At 50.8% G+C, this 15039-nt stretch overlaps 1 protein-coding gene and 1 long non-coding RNA gene across 24 annotated transcripts in view; one reads left to right on the top strand and one right to left on the bottom strand.

The window, feature by feature from the left end:
* The window catches only part of LOC143768781 (uncharacterized), a 29150-nt gene extending 16455 nt beyond the window's left edge, over positions 1 to 12695 (top strand). Inside the window, exons 2-4 of the long non-coding RNA XR_013214023.1 lie at positions 10940 to 11091; positions 11519 to 11583; positions 12585 to 12695. This is a non-coding gene — a long non-coding RNA (uncharacterized LOC143768781). The remainder of the gene's footprint in view (positions 1 to 10939; positions 11092 to 11518; positions 11584 to 12584) is intronic.
* The window catches only part of PKNOX2 (PBX/knotted 1 homeobox 2), a 369700-nt gene that overhangs the window by 208117 nt on the left and 146544 nt on the right, over positions 1 to 15039 (bottom strand). The gene's annotated exons all lie outside the window — the stretch shown is intronic.

Genomic DNA, 15039 nt, shown 5'->3' with positions numbered 1-15039 from the left:
TATCAGTCAGCGCATCACAGCCCATATCAGTTAGCGCATCACAGCCCTCACCCGCCAGCGCACAACAGCCCATACCAGTCAGCGCACCACAGCCCATACCAGTCAGCACACCACAGCCCATATCAGTCAGCGCATCACAGCCCTCACCCACCAGCGCACCACAGCCCATACCAGTCAGCGCATCACAGCCCATATCAGTCAGCGCATCACAGCCCTCACCCACCAGCGCACAACAGCCCATACCAGTCAGCGCACCACAGCCCATACCAGTCAGCACACCACAGCCCATATCAGTCAGCGCATCACAGCCCTCACCCACCAGCGCACCACAACCCATACCAGTCAGCGCACCACAGCCCATACCAGTCAGCGCACCACAGCCCATATCAGTCAGCGCATCACAGCCCTCACCCACCAGCGCACCACAGCCCATACCAGTCAGCGCATCACAGCCCATACCCAACAGCGCACCACAGCCCATACCAGTCAGCGCGCCACAGCCTATACCTCTCAGCGCATCACAGCCCATACCAGTCACTGCACCACAGCCCATAACAGTCAGCGCAGCACAGCCCAAACCAGTCAGCGCATCACAGCCCTTACCCACCAGCGCATCACAGCTTATACCAGTCAGCGCATCACAGCCCATACCAGTCAGCGCATCACAGCCCATACCAGTCAGCGCATCACATCCCATACCAGTCAGCGCACCACAGCCCATACCAGTCAGCGCACCACTGCCCATAACAGTCAGCGCATCACAGCCCTCACCCACCAGCGCACCACAGCCCATACCAGTCAGCGCATCACAGCCCATACCCAACAGCACGCCACAGCCCATACCAGTCAGCGCATCACAGCCCATACCAGTCAGCGCATCACAGCCCATACCAGTCAGCGCATCACAGCCCATACCAGTCAGCGCACCACAGCCCATACCAGTCAGCGCATCACAGCCCATACCAGTCAGCGCATCACAGCCCATACCAGTCAGCGCATCACAGCCCATACCAGTCAGGGCAAACACAGCCCATACCAGTCAGCGCATCACAGCCCATACCAGTCAGCGCACCACAGCCCATACCAGTCAGCGCATCACAGCCCTCACCCACCAGCGCACCACAGCCCATACCAGTCAGCACATCACAGCCCATACCCAACAGCGCGCCACAGCCCGTACCCGTCAGCGCACCACAGCCCATACCAGTCAGCGCGCCACAGCCCATACCAGTCAGCGCATCACAGCCCATACCAGTCACTGCACCACAGCCCAAACCAGTCAGCGCATCACAGCTTGTACCAGCCAGCGCATCACAGCCCATACCCAACAGCACGCCACAGCCCATACCAGTCAGCGCATTACAGCCCATACCAGTCAGCGCACCACAGCCCATACCAGTCAGCACACCACAGCCTATACCCGTCAGCACACCATAGCCCAAACCAGTCAGCGCATCACAGCCCATACCCGCCAGCGCATCACAGCCCAAACCTGCCAGCGCATCACAGCTTGTACCAGCCAGCGCATCAAAGCCCGTACCCGCCAGCACGCCACAGCTAGACCCCATACTGTCAGCGCACCACAACTAGACCTTATACCCGTCAACATGCTAAAGCCCATACATATCAGCGAACTTCAGCATACATGTCATCGGTGCACTACAGCACATACCTGTAGGCGCTACAGCCTATTCCCATCAAAATGCTACAGCCTATACCCATCACAAACACACAGTCCTGTGATAAAGCTCAACATGGGCTCAATAAAAGTTTAGTCTTTAATGTATTCATTTTCTTTTGAGGTAAATATTTACTATAATTTCATAATATTTACATCAGATCTCCGGCTTTCCTTCAATGATAACATTCTGAGAATCTGCAGACCCAGTAGGGGGCGCTAACCGCACTCAGATCCATACAGCCAGCAGTGAACTCACCGAGTCCAGTGTCAGCTGCAGGCAGAGGCTTAGCACGTGCCGTGGGTCAGGCTACCCGAAATAATTAATCAGAGCTCCAGGGATAACGGTTTCATAAATGTCTAATCAACAGAACTCCATTTGTAAGCATACTCACTTCCATATGTCCTATTAATTTAAATAAAATTATTTTGTAAAAAAAAAATCAAACAGAGTTCTACACACACATATGTATTTTTTCCAATGTATTTTCTGTATAGTGCCGGCAATCTTGTCTGGGCTGCGGATGACGGCGTTATACAATTGACACTTAGTCCATAGGAAACAATAGTCTCGAGAGGACTCCTGTGGAGAGTGTTGTGGTCATGCTCAGTGACCTGTACATTGCTCATTGTACAGGAGGAGGAGGAGGTGAGCTGTGACATAGTGCAGCGCCCCAGAGTCCTGGTCGTTGCAGTAATGTCGCTCTGCCACTAAGGGGAGTGATGTTACGTCTGATTGCACTAAAGGAGTTTCTCTGACCAGGTAACACTCACACTACACTTCACACTCCGGCCACCAGGGGGGTGGTTCTATCTAGTAGGCCACTCCTCACACTCTGGTAAAACTGGGGGTTGGACAGGAAGACAGGGAGAAGTAACTGGGAAGAGCTAGTGAGAGGACCTGTCAGGGATGGGATCCTGGCAGACTCCTAAGAGCAGAACTAACCAGTGAACAACGGGAATACAGAAAAGAGGCATTAGGACCAGAAGGAGTCGTGCTGTTAGACCGAGGCAACATCCTTCTGAGGCGCAAACAGTCGGTGGCCGGAACGCCGAGCAAGTAAGAGACTCTAAGTACTGCTGCAAACCACGGCCGGACAGCCAATTATAGGTTGGCTGTCTCACACAAATCACCTAAGCAGACAACGGAGGCAGCTGTGGGAGAGGGGCGACTCTAGGGTCCCGGAAGAACTCCAGGCCTACCCCGTCATACGGGTGCGTCCTACCATATCACCTGGGGGACGGAGAGAACGAACATCAGAGACAGACAGAATCAGTTGTGAGGACTATCCCGGGAGCTCAGCAGGGAAGGACTACAACACACAGCGCTAGAAGGTAGACACTGATTCCCACCTGTAAAGAGAACTCCTGATGTGCCTTTGGACCGGCCGGTCTCAAACAGCCCTGTTGACAGCGCTCTGGACTGAGGATTCTAAAACCTTCAGTAAAGAGGTAAAGAGACTGCAACCTGGTGTCCTCGTTATTTACTACGACCTACACTGCACCGCAATATCACCACCATTTATTTCACTGGACGCCCCTCAGCAGGGTCACGGACCGGGTCTAGCCACCGTGACAACCCCAGAGAAGAGACTCAGAGGCCCGGTACCGGGTACCCCTCGGCCCTGCGGCAGTGGGGGCGCTCCATTTTGGCGTCACGAACAGGATTTACTTAAGCCTGAAGAATCAGGTCATGTGTGCCTTGGAACTGTGATTTATTGTGCTTGGACTGTAACTTATTGCAAAGACTGTGCGTTGACAATTGCCGCCAGGAGTTCCCGCCACGATTCGCCATCGCAGTGTGCGGAGGGAGGAGCCTCAGCTTCGTGGGCGGGACCGGCCAAAAAGAAGCGCGGAACGAGAAAGCGTGGTAACGTGCCGATCCCGGAAGAGGAACTCCGATCTCCAGCAGGTTAGTGGAGGAAGGGCCAGCCATGTCCGAGTCGGGAGGAGCGGAGGAAGAGGCCGCAGCCGGGGACGCAGGGGCACCTCCGGGATCCGCAGCGGGCGAAGCCGCGGCCCTAATACAACCACCGGTTGCCGCAGAACCCGCTGTTCCCCTCAGCCAGTCGGACGCTGCCGCTAACACAAAAGCCATAATGCCCTTCTCTATGCCGTACCTGCCCGGAGCGGCCTGGCTCCCACGATACTCTGGGGAGTCACATACATTCACTGACTTTAAGGAAGGGCTCTGCAGCCTGCTCGAGTTCTATCCCCTGACAGAGCCGCAGAAGGTTCATATGATAACCGGCCAACTCTTTGGGGCGGCTCTGAGAGAATTGAAGTCCTGGCCCGCCGAGGATAAGGGAACTGCACAGCAGATTTTTGCAAAGCTTAAAGCTACCTTCGATACTCGCACTGCTACAGAAATTAAACTGACTTTCTATGGATGCAAACAGAGGCCGCAGGATAGCTTACGGGACTATGCCCTTAATCTCCAGGAGGCGATGCGGGCCATTAAGCAGAGTGACCCCGGCAGCATGCAGGATGAGGATAAAATCCTGAAGGAGCGGTTCATTGAGGGGCTCCTGTGCAGTCACCAGCGGGGCCAATTGCACTTCCTGGCCATGCAAAATCCAGACTTGACTTTTGCGCAATTCAAAGATAAAGCTATCCAGGCATTGCAGGAGCGACAGCCCAAACGTGCAGCACCTCCCCGGCGTCCCGCTCTCACATACCACCAGGAGGTGGCGTCGGATGCCCCAGTCGCCGCCGAGGCCGATGCCCAGAGCCTAGAGGACGACTCCCCTGCAGGACTTCGTCTCCAGATGCAGGAGCTAACCAAGAGCGTTGCTGCCCTGGCCCGGACGGTGCAGTCCCTACAGGAGGCCCCCAAGGAGAAGATCCAGTTGGCCTCCAGACCAGAGGATGTCCCTTGGATGCGACAGAGGAGGACTCCGCCGACCAGAGGCCGGAACGACGATCGCTTCCACCAGGACGGACGACCCATCTGCCGCCGCTGTCACCAGGTGGGCCACCTTGCAAGCTACTGTCCTTTAAACGAGCAACCCCTGGGGCAAAGGGCCAACCCCCAGGAGTAGGACGGTCAGGCCCGCAGCATTGGAGAACCAAGTACATTGGAGGACGACCAGTTCTCCCTGTAGTGGTTGATGGAATCCCCTTGAATGCTTTGCTGGACACCGGTTCTCAGGTGACGACTATACCTTACGTGCTTTATAAACGGTATTGGGAGGACACCGATATTACTCGTGGCACTGACGATGATTTCACCATAATAGCCAGTAATGGTCAGCCGTTGCCACAAGTGGGGTATAAGGAGGTCACCATCAAGGTGGGGCGGGTGGAATTGAAAGCCCAAGGGATTGTGATTGTTGATATTGATCGTCGAGAATGTAATCCCATGATGACTCTTGGTACTAATGTTATAGAAAATTGTCTTGCAGAAGTTATTGTTTTGTTGCAACAGGTGGCAGAAACCGCTGGCCACAGTGAGCAACGTGCCCTGCAGAAGGAAATCAGAGCTCTGATGCAGAGACAGCAGGTAGAGCTGACTGGTGGTGAGATTGGTCGTGTCACTGTGAGTGATTCAAACCCCATCGCGATACCCCCCAGGAGTGAAATGTTAATATGGTGTCGGGCAGCCATAGGCCTCAGGGGAAAGGACTACCAGGCCTTGGTAGAACCCGTATATTCAGACAATAGGCCTACTATTCTGACAGCCTGGGGGGTGGTCGACGTTCGCCAGGGGAGAGTGCCCGTACGTGTCCTCAATTGTGGGGAGGAAGAGGTTCACCTCACCAAGTATGCCACGCTCGCCAAATTATTCACTGTTAATAATAGTGTGATACAGACACCTGAACCCTTGGTCCCGTCAAACGTGGCGGAGGACAACGGTTCTGCAGAGCACTCGAAAGATTGGTGTCGGGAATTGCATGTGGGCACTGACTCTACCCCATCCCATCAAAAACAGGGGGCCTACAGGGTGGTACACGAGTACGAGCAGGTATTCAGCAAACACCCCTTAGATTTTGGGCAGGTGAAAGGGATCCAACATCATATCCCCACGGGAGATCACCAACCCGTAAAAGAGAGATATCGCCCTGTACCCCCAGCTCATTACCAGTGTGCCAAGGACATGTTGCGGGAAATGAAGGAGGCTGGGGTGGTGAGAGACAGCTGTAGCCCCTGGGCAGCTCCGTTAGTCCTTGTTAAAAAGAAAGATGGTACAATGAGGATGTGTGTTGATTACAGGCAGTTGAATCGCATTACACATAAGGACGCATACCCACTGCCCAGGATAGAGGAGTCTCTGGCTGCCTTAAAATCTGCTAACTACTTCTCTACCTTAGATCTCACCAGTGGGTACTGGCAGGTTCCTGTAGCGGAGGCGGACAAAGAGAAGACGGCCTTCACGACACCAATGGGTCTCTGTGAGTTCAATTACATGCCCTTCGGATTGTGCAATGCTCCCGGGACGTTCCAGAGGATGATGGAGTGCTGCCTGGGACACATGAACTTCGAAACCGTGCTGCTGTATTTGGATGATGTCATTGTCTTCTCTAAGACCTACGAAGACCATCTGAAGCACCTGGCCGAGGTGTTTGAAGCCCTGTCCAACTTTGGCTTAAAGGTGAAACCGTCCAAGTGTCATCTGCTGAAACCTAAAGTGCAGTACCTGGGCCATGTGGTGAGCGCTGAAGGAGTGGCCCCAGACCCCGACAAGGTCACGGTGATCAAGGACTGGCCAAGGCCCAGTGACCTTTACGAAGTCCGGCAGTTCCTCGGGCTGGTAGGCTATTACCGGAGGTTCATTAAGGACTTTACCAAGAAGGCCGCACCCTTGCAAAACCTGTTGGTGGGCCAACCAAAGAAGACCAAGGGAAGGAACACCCCCTTTGATTGGAACGAGGAGCTGGAGGGATCCTTCGCTTGTTTGAAGTCGGCACTGACGGGAGAAGAGGTACTGGCTTACCCCGAAAACGACCAACCGTTTGTGCTGTACACAGATGCCAGCAATGTGGGATTAGGAGCCGTGCTGTCCCAGGTCCAGAAAGGCAAAGAAAGGGTGATCGCTTACGCCAGCAGGAAACTCCGTCCCACGGAAAGAAACCCTGACAACTACAGTTCCTTTAAGCTGGAATTCCTTGCCATCGTCTGGGCAGTGACAGAGAGGTTCAAACACTACCTGGCCTCCGGGAAATTCACCGTCTTCACGGATAACAATCCGCTGACGCATCTGGATACTGCCAAACTCGGGGCCTTGGAACAGCGGTGGATGGCCCGGCTGTCCAACTACGATTTCACCATCAAATACCGGGCGGGACACAAGAATGCCAATGCCGATGCCTTGTCCCGAATGCCCAATTTGCTAGAAACGGGAGAAGACCCGGAGGCACTTGAAGAGGTGGAGCTGCCTGCATTCCATCGCCCCAAAGCCACTCAGAACTCTCATCATGTGAAGAACAGGCACAGGAACCAACTGGATGCCACGCTGAATCCCCTGCCCCATCACGGGTGGGCGGAGACCCAGGATGGTGACCCCGCGGTCTGTCGGGTGATAGAGCTCTTGACGCAGGCAGGGTTGCATCCCGGCCCAGATGATCCACAGGAAACCCAACAGCTGTGGAAGGGGAGAAGCCAACTGTTTATCCATGATGGCAAGCTGTGCGGGAGGAGCATCGACCCACGTACTCATGAATTGGTGTGGCAGATAGTGGTGCCAAGGCGAGATGCGCCCATGGTTCTGGGAGCCTACCACGATGGAGCCGGACACTTCGGATGGAGGAAGCTAGAGAGGCTACTCCGAGGGAGGTTCTATTGGATTGGCATGAAGAGAGCCATTGAGAAGTGGTGTCGGGAGTGCGGTCCATGTAGCCTACGCAGGAAGGACCGTGGCAGCCAACGGGCTCCCCTGCAGCCTATCATCACCAAATGGCCGCTCGAACTGGTCGCGCTGGATCATGTGAAGTTGACACCTAGCCGGTCAGGCTATATCTACGCTCTTACCATCGTAGATCACTACTCCAGATTTTTGGTGGTTGTACCTGTCAAGGATCTAACGGCCAGGACTGCCGCCAAGGCCTTCCAGCAGTACTTTTGTAGGCCCCATGGCTACCCAGAGAAGGTACTGACCGATCAGGGACCAGCATTCGAAGCAGAAGTGTTCCAAGAGTTCTGCCAACTGTACGGGTGTAAGAAGATCCGAACCACGCCGTACCATCCTCAAACCAATGGGATGTGCGAAAAGATGAACCAGGTGGTGATCGACTTATTGAAGACCTTGCCCGTAGAGGAACGGAACCTGTGGCCGACAAAGTTGCCTGACTTGGTGGATATCTACAATCACATCCCAGTAAATTCCACCAACTGTACTCCAGCGTACCTAATGAGGGGAAGGCCTAGCCAGTTACCCGTTGATCTGGACATGGGGGTCCTAGTCCCCGAAGATACCTCGCCGGACGCAGATTGGGATGCAGAAAGGCAGCGAAGGTACCGCAAAGTACAGGAGTGCGTGGAAAGAAGTCTCGCCCAGGCTAGGCAAAAACAAGAAAGGGACTACAACCAGCACGCTCCTGCGATTCCCCTGTCACCTGGTGAGCAAGTACTTAAACGAAAGAGGAGACTACACAAGCTCGATGACCAATGGGAAGCGGAACTGTATACCATCCTGCCATCCGATTTCGACAACACGAAGGTCTGTCTCATCAGCAAGGACAGAGGGGAGACTTCGACAGTGGTATCCAGGGATCACCTTAAGGTCTGCCCCGATAAGTTGAGAGAGAGGGACACGGCCCCAAGAATCTCCCCGCCGGTGGTAAAGGAGAAGATTATCCATACCGTCCTTGGTGACTTTCCCCAGTCCTGGACTCAGATAAATCAGGCCATCGTGGTACCTGTTCTAACGTTTCAACAGCCGGACCCACCAGAAGCGATGGTGGTACCAGATCATCCGGCCCCGCAACCTCAACAAGCCCTACCTGAAGATGCCATGCCAACCGTTGAACCGGCAAATCCTCCCTCTGCTATCGGTGAATCTGCTGTACCCACTGTTGATAGCAGCAGCTCTGAGAGCCCCAACCTGCCAGTGCTACCCAGACTCACTAGAAGTGTAGCTAGAAGACAGTGCACTACACCAGCGGTAGCAAGCATAGCGGGCCCTGTTAGGCCAAAAGCAACCCCTGCGCTGCGAAGGTCCACACGCAGCACTCAGAACCAAACTCCCCTCCGCTACAAAACTTGGAGGTATTAGCGAGGGCTGCTATTTAGTTGAAAATGTTTGTGTGCATATCTTTTGTTACAGGTTTTAAAATGGACAATAGAGTAATGGACGGTGAATTGCTCAAAAACTTTCAAAAGGGGGACCCCTTTGTTTACCCGGGGTCCCCGCTTTTTTGAACCATTGAACTGAGAGTCAAACTGTGCATGACCTAACTTTTGCAACGTTCAAGAGTCCTCACCTCCCATAAAGGGAAGCACTGTTATGTTTAATTGTTTATGCTATTTCAAAATTTGTGTGTTTTCTGTTAACATGTATTGTTGTTCTTGTTTTCCCAGTCCGGGAGTACTGGATTTAACCGGGGGAGAGTGCAGCGCCCCAGAGTCCTGGTCGTTGCAGTAATGTCGCTCTGCAACTAAGGGGAGTGATGTTACGTCTGATTGCACTAAAGGAGTTTCTCTGACCAGGTAACACTCACACTACACTTCACACTCCGGCCACCAGGGGGGGTGGTTCTATCTAGTAGGCCACTCCTCACACTCTGGTAAAACTGGGGGTTGGACAGGAAGACAGGGAGAAGTAACTGGGAAGAGCTAGTGAGAGGACCTGTCAGGGATGGGATCCTGGCAGACTCCTAAGAGCAGAACTAACCAGTGAACAACGGGAATACAGAAAAGAGGCATTAGGACCAGAAGGAGTCGTGCTGTTAGACCGAGGCAACATCCTTCTGAGGCGCAAACAGTCGGTGGCCGGAACGCCGAGCAAGTAAGAGACTCTAAGTACTGCTGCAAACCACGGCCGGACAGCCAATTATAGGTTGGCTGTCTCACACAAATCACCTAAGCAGACAACGGAGGCAGCTGTGGGAGAGGGGCGACTCTAGGGTCCCGGAAGAACTCCAGGCCTACCCCGTCATACGGGTGCGTCCTACCATATCACCTGGGGGACGGAGAGAACGAACATCAGAGACAGACAGAATCAGTTGTGAGGACTATCTCGGGAGCTCAGCAGGGAAGGACTACAACACACAGCGCTAGAAGGTAGACACTGATTCCCACCTGTAAAGAGAACTCCTGATGTGCCTTTGGACCGGCAGGTCTCAAACAGCCCTGTTGACAGCGCTCTGGACTGAGGATTCTAAAACCTTCGGTAAAGAGACTGCAACCTGGTGTCCTCGTTATTTACTACGACCTACACTGCACCGCAATATCACCACCATTTATTTCACTGGACGCCCCTCAGCAGGGTCACGGACCGGGTCTAGCCACCGTGACAACCCCAGAGCAGAGACTCAGAAGCCCGGTACCGGGTACCCCTCGGCCCTGCGGCAGTGGGGACGCTCCAATTACATATCGTGAATGGTGGATCCTGTGTTATCTACTGTATTTAGAGACGTTATCAGTCATTGTACAGGAGGAGGAGGTGAGCTGTGACATCACCTGTATATTGACTTTAGTACAAAACTTTATATCAACAGAAGATAATTTTGTCATAATAAACTCCCCTTACATGCAGGACAATAATAATGTTATTTCTATAGCGCCAACATATTCCGCAGCACTTTACATTTTAGAGGGGAATTGTACAGACAATAAAAGACATTACTGAATAACAATAATCACATAAATCAAGATACCAAGAGGAATGAGGGCCCCACTGCTCGCAGGCTTACAGTAAGGTGGATGGTAACAATTGCTTGCATTGGCGATTGCTTCGCTCCTGGACCTCCTATCTCTTCAATAGCTGAATAAGTTTGGTCACCTTTATATAAGGGGGATGTAATCCATCCACAACTCTGCAGCGGGTCTGTTACTGGGGAGTGTGCTCACCCTGTGCTCAGCGAATGGAGGGGAGACCAGAGCGGCGGCCACAATAGTTGAATATGACAGACTGCCATAAAAGCATTACCTGTGTCCGGCGGCAGGACGACCCTGGAAAGTTACGCTCTCCTAAACCTATTACCAAATTATAGAGTAGGATATAATGCAATAGATGTAATGTGGCCCCATAACCGGCTTCGCTCAGATTAGCGGTATGACCGCACTATGAAGAGTTTATATAATCCGTGTGAACTCTTCTTTCAGATTTCTTTCTTCATACATCTTGCTCCAATACCAGTACATTTGCAGCAGTGATATTCTACGTATTCACCGTGGTGCACAGAACAAACAGGAAAAAACGCAGGAGGAAAGAGGAACGCCGAGGGACATTCATCTCATGGATTCGTGTCTACCAGGTGAACTCAAAACTGCCATTAAGTCATTATTGCTAAGATATGTAAAATGCTTCTCTCCTCACTCCAGTGCCCTCCTAATGATACCAGAGGCCATTGCCAAGACCCCCTGGGGTGGGCTAAGGACATGGAAACAACAAAATGAAGAATCTGCAATAAAGGGGAAGAGTCTTATAAGCCTGCAAAATAGATACAGCAGAATTCCAGTGGAGAAAAAGAAAAGGGTTTTATTCTCTGGGACACGGGTAGCAATATAACGGGACCTGGAGTATTACCGGGTAATAACGGCATCAGAAGTATCATTGTGGTTCATTTTAGGGTCTCTGAAAGTTATTGGTCTTGTTAATCTTAGGGGAAACATTACCACGGTGCATACAAAAAGTGCATACAAAAAGTGGAGCATATAATCGTAACATTTTATCATTTACAGGTTTATTCTAAAATTCACAGGAGGAGGAAAAAAAGCAGAAAAAAAAAAGAAAAAGCGCCGCATGAGTAAGTCAATGGATATTGCAATAAGATAATGGGGAAAAAACGCTCCTAGAAAATAACAAATGTAGGAGTGATATAGAAAATGCAGCAGATTTTTACAGACTCCCTTAAGTATGAGTGGCCGACCTCGCCTGGGATAAGGGAAAAACCGAGGGGATCAGAAAAGCCCAAAACAGGAAAAAAAAGCTCAGTACAATCCACTGATCCGTAATATGCAAGATAAAAAGGTTTATTGCAAAAGTCTATAAAAGTGAAAATGTGTAAATATGATGAAACTAAGGAAAAAAAAGGAGGATAAAGTAATGAACACTTGCATTTTCTCTCCTTTTTTTACAATAGTTTTATACCTTTTTTTTCATACACTTGTCATAAAACTATTTATTTTGCATACTAATATATTACATTTTTAGTCCCATCCCGTTGATTTTTCCCCTACATCTTCATGGATAGATATTGTTGGAAAGAACTTGTAAACAGAAGACATTTTGTCATTTTAGAGACCAACCACCGCTGCTGGATAGCAGAACAAGTGCAGCGCTACAAGCTCTTTTCCATTGAGCTTGTAAACACGGTTTTGAAGCTGCCAGAATTGTGGTCACCCCCTAATCGGGGCCAGCTCCAAGACAAACGACAGATCCTGTATATGTTCCTTCCCTTTAACTGCTGCTTATTCGCTTTTCTTCTTTCGCACATTTATTCTTGATTGATGCCTTTTACCTTTGTGTCATAATAGATTTCTGTATTTTCACTCATTGGGATGCTCTGACCTTGTGAGATAATACAGATTTTGCACACTTAATGCTTCATGTGTAAATAGTTTTAATCCATGGACTAATGACTAATTTGGCATGAAACCTTGGTCCTTTCTTGAGCTGCACTTGAGAAATTTTCAGTCGTGACACAAAACTTACGGCATTTGGTGCTTGACTTGAAAATTGTCTAAAAGGATTTTTTTTACAGACATTTAAAACTAAAGAAAATGTTTTTATTTTGTTATATTCCAGTGCTTTGTGACATCTGTATTTAATGCAGGCAGTGACACTACCGGTCCCTGGAGATCGCAGGACTGTCGGAACGACTCTCAGGTGACACAGACGCTCGTTGCGACCCTCAGGGTATTTTCCACCATAGTTACAGCTATAACAGCTCGTTACAAAATAACTATGTAGTAAAATAAAATAAAATAAATGTAATGAATTAAAACAGAGTAGAAATAAGCTTTCCACTATTATTCACAAAGTGAAAGAATAAGAAATGTAATTTTCTCATACTGAGAGATTTACTGAGCCAAATAAATGCACTAGAATTTGGGCTCAAATTGCACCAAAAGACAAGTGGACCTGCCTTGTGCCACATTTGTTATCAGTTTAAGCACTTTATAACTTAAAGAATCATTTAGAAAATGGGGCCCGACTTGGAAGGGTCCTAAAATTTGCCAAAATTTATTGCTGACGAGATCTGCAATTGTGGTAAAAAAAAAACAAACAAAAGAAAAAAACACAAGAGGTGCTGTACGGTGTGGAAATGTAATGTGTTTCTATTGCTATATGCCTGTAAGAGGGTGGTGCTATTATGGACAGTAAGGAACACGCTGTCACTTTAAGAGGCTGCACCCCCTTGTCTGGCGTGATGGAATGTTCTGCTTCTCCCCTGCAATAATTGTTGTAATTAACTAGTCAGTGCAGAGTGGCAGGTGTGGAGCTGGAGCAGCGTGTGTGAGCTGAGGCTGGTGCAGAGAGGACTTTTTGTGCTGATAGCTGAAAGAGAGAAGAACTGTGTCCGGATATAGCTGCAAGAGAGCCACGAAGATACAGAGAAAGGGATTTACTGTTTCCAGGAGCATCCCTAGGATCCAGAAGCAAGGAGAAGACCACGCTTCACAGAGCTGACAGAAAGCTGTGCGCACCACCATATTAGACTGCTGGGGTCCCCCTGGGACTGGATCTAATTCTCCAACATCACCGTTCGTTTGTTCCTGTTTGGTGCACCTGTTAGGGCCTAGTGTAGGCTTCAATAGTCAGTACACGGCACCCGTGTGGCCTGCTTAGTAAAGGCCAGGGAGGTTATACGTAGAGTAGCATCATCACTTGTTTATTGTTTACATTTGCTTGCTAGACATATGTTGAGTCTGCAATAGTTGTAGCACCTTGCTGTTTTACGGAAAAGTTAAAGTTCATAACTCTTGTAAATTGTCTGTTGCCATTGTATACCCCTGTTTGCATCTTCCTCATTCCCTTCATTCCTTGCCTTCCAATAAATCTACCCTTTGTTGTTTGCACCTCATCTTGTGTACAGTAGTCTTCCTGCACCGTGGTGGTCCCCCGGCCATCGCTTCAAGTGGCACTGCGAGCAGGGTACTGTCACCAAGATAGAGGCAGCACACAGCAATGGCGGGAATGCTAATGTTAATGGAGATGCTGTGGGCATTGGTGGAACCCCTGCAAGGACACTCCCTATGGGCACCATATTTAGTGTGCTACCAAAGTTTGACGGCAAGAATATGCCACTGTCCGACTGGGTGTCCCGGCTGCAAAGCACCCTGAAGATTTATAACATCAGCCCAGACCTTGAAGTGGACATTGCGTTAACTGCCCTAGAGGGAGAAGCCCGTAGAAACGTCTGCCTACAACCAGAACTCACCCGCAGCACCCTGAAGGAGCTAGTGAAGTTCCTGGAAGATATCTACGGCGAGACTGCTAGCGCCGGACACCTTTGCGCCAAATTTTTCTCTAGGCTGCAGCGGGAAGAAGGAATCTCTCAGTATGCAACAGCACTGCAAGAAGTGTTAGCAGAGGTGCAGAGAAAGGAGGCGGATAGATTTGGCGGCATGGGCTCTAAAGACCGGATACTCCGAAAGCAATTCATTCTGGGACTGCACAGCACATCCTTGAGGCGAGCACTGTCAGAACGGGTCTGGGCAGATCCGGCTCTTACGCTTCGTCAAATCCTGGCGGAAACAGTGGCCCGAAGTAAAGAAGAGAGCTATGCGTCTGGGGTGATGCGTGTCCAGGGCACCAATACCAGAGGGGACCCAAACCATCAGGAGGTGCTGGTCCAGGTGGTGCAAGACTTGCAGCGGTCCCTTGTCAACGTGCAAGAGAAACTGACCCAGATGGAGCGAAGAGTGGGGGAACTACAACAGTCTGACCCACCGTACTCATGCAACCATTCTTCAGCCCGACCGATAAGGGATCAGTGGGAGCAAGCCCCCTCCCGTCAGGCATCGGAGGCACGAGGACAGGTTTGAGGTACCCCTCGAAGAGGAGGAGGCATCCAATGCTGGGAATGTGGAGGACGGGGGCACCTTGCCAGAGACTGTCGGAACTATACTCAAGGCCAGCGGAAGCCGCCGTTAAACTACCAACCCCCGCAGTAGTGCGGCACTCTGCGGGGGAGGCGAGAAGAGAGGCCGCTCCATATCATAACGAACACTTGATTGCTGGGAGCCCCATCCTACGT

This window comes from Ranitomeya variabilis, chromosome 4 (genome assembly GCF_051348905.1).
Source record: "Ranitomeya variabilis isolate aRanVar5 chromosome 4, aRanVar5.hap1, whole genome shotgun sequence".
Taxonomy (NCBI): Eukaryota; Metazoa; Chordata; class Amphibia; order Anura; family Dendrobatidae; genus Ranitomeya; species Ranitomeya variabilis.
This window is presented reverse-complemented; position numbering and strand designations above follow the sequence as displayed.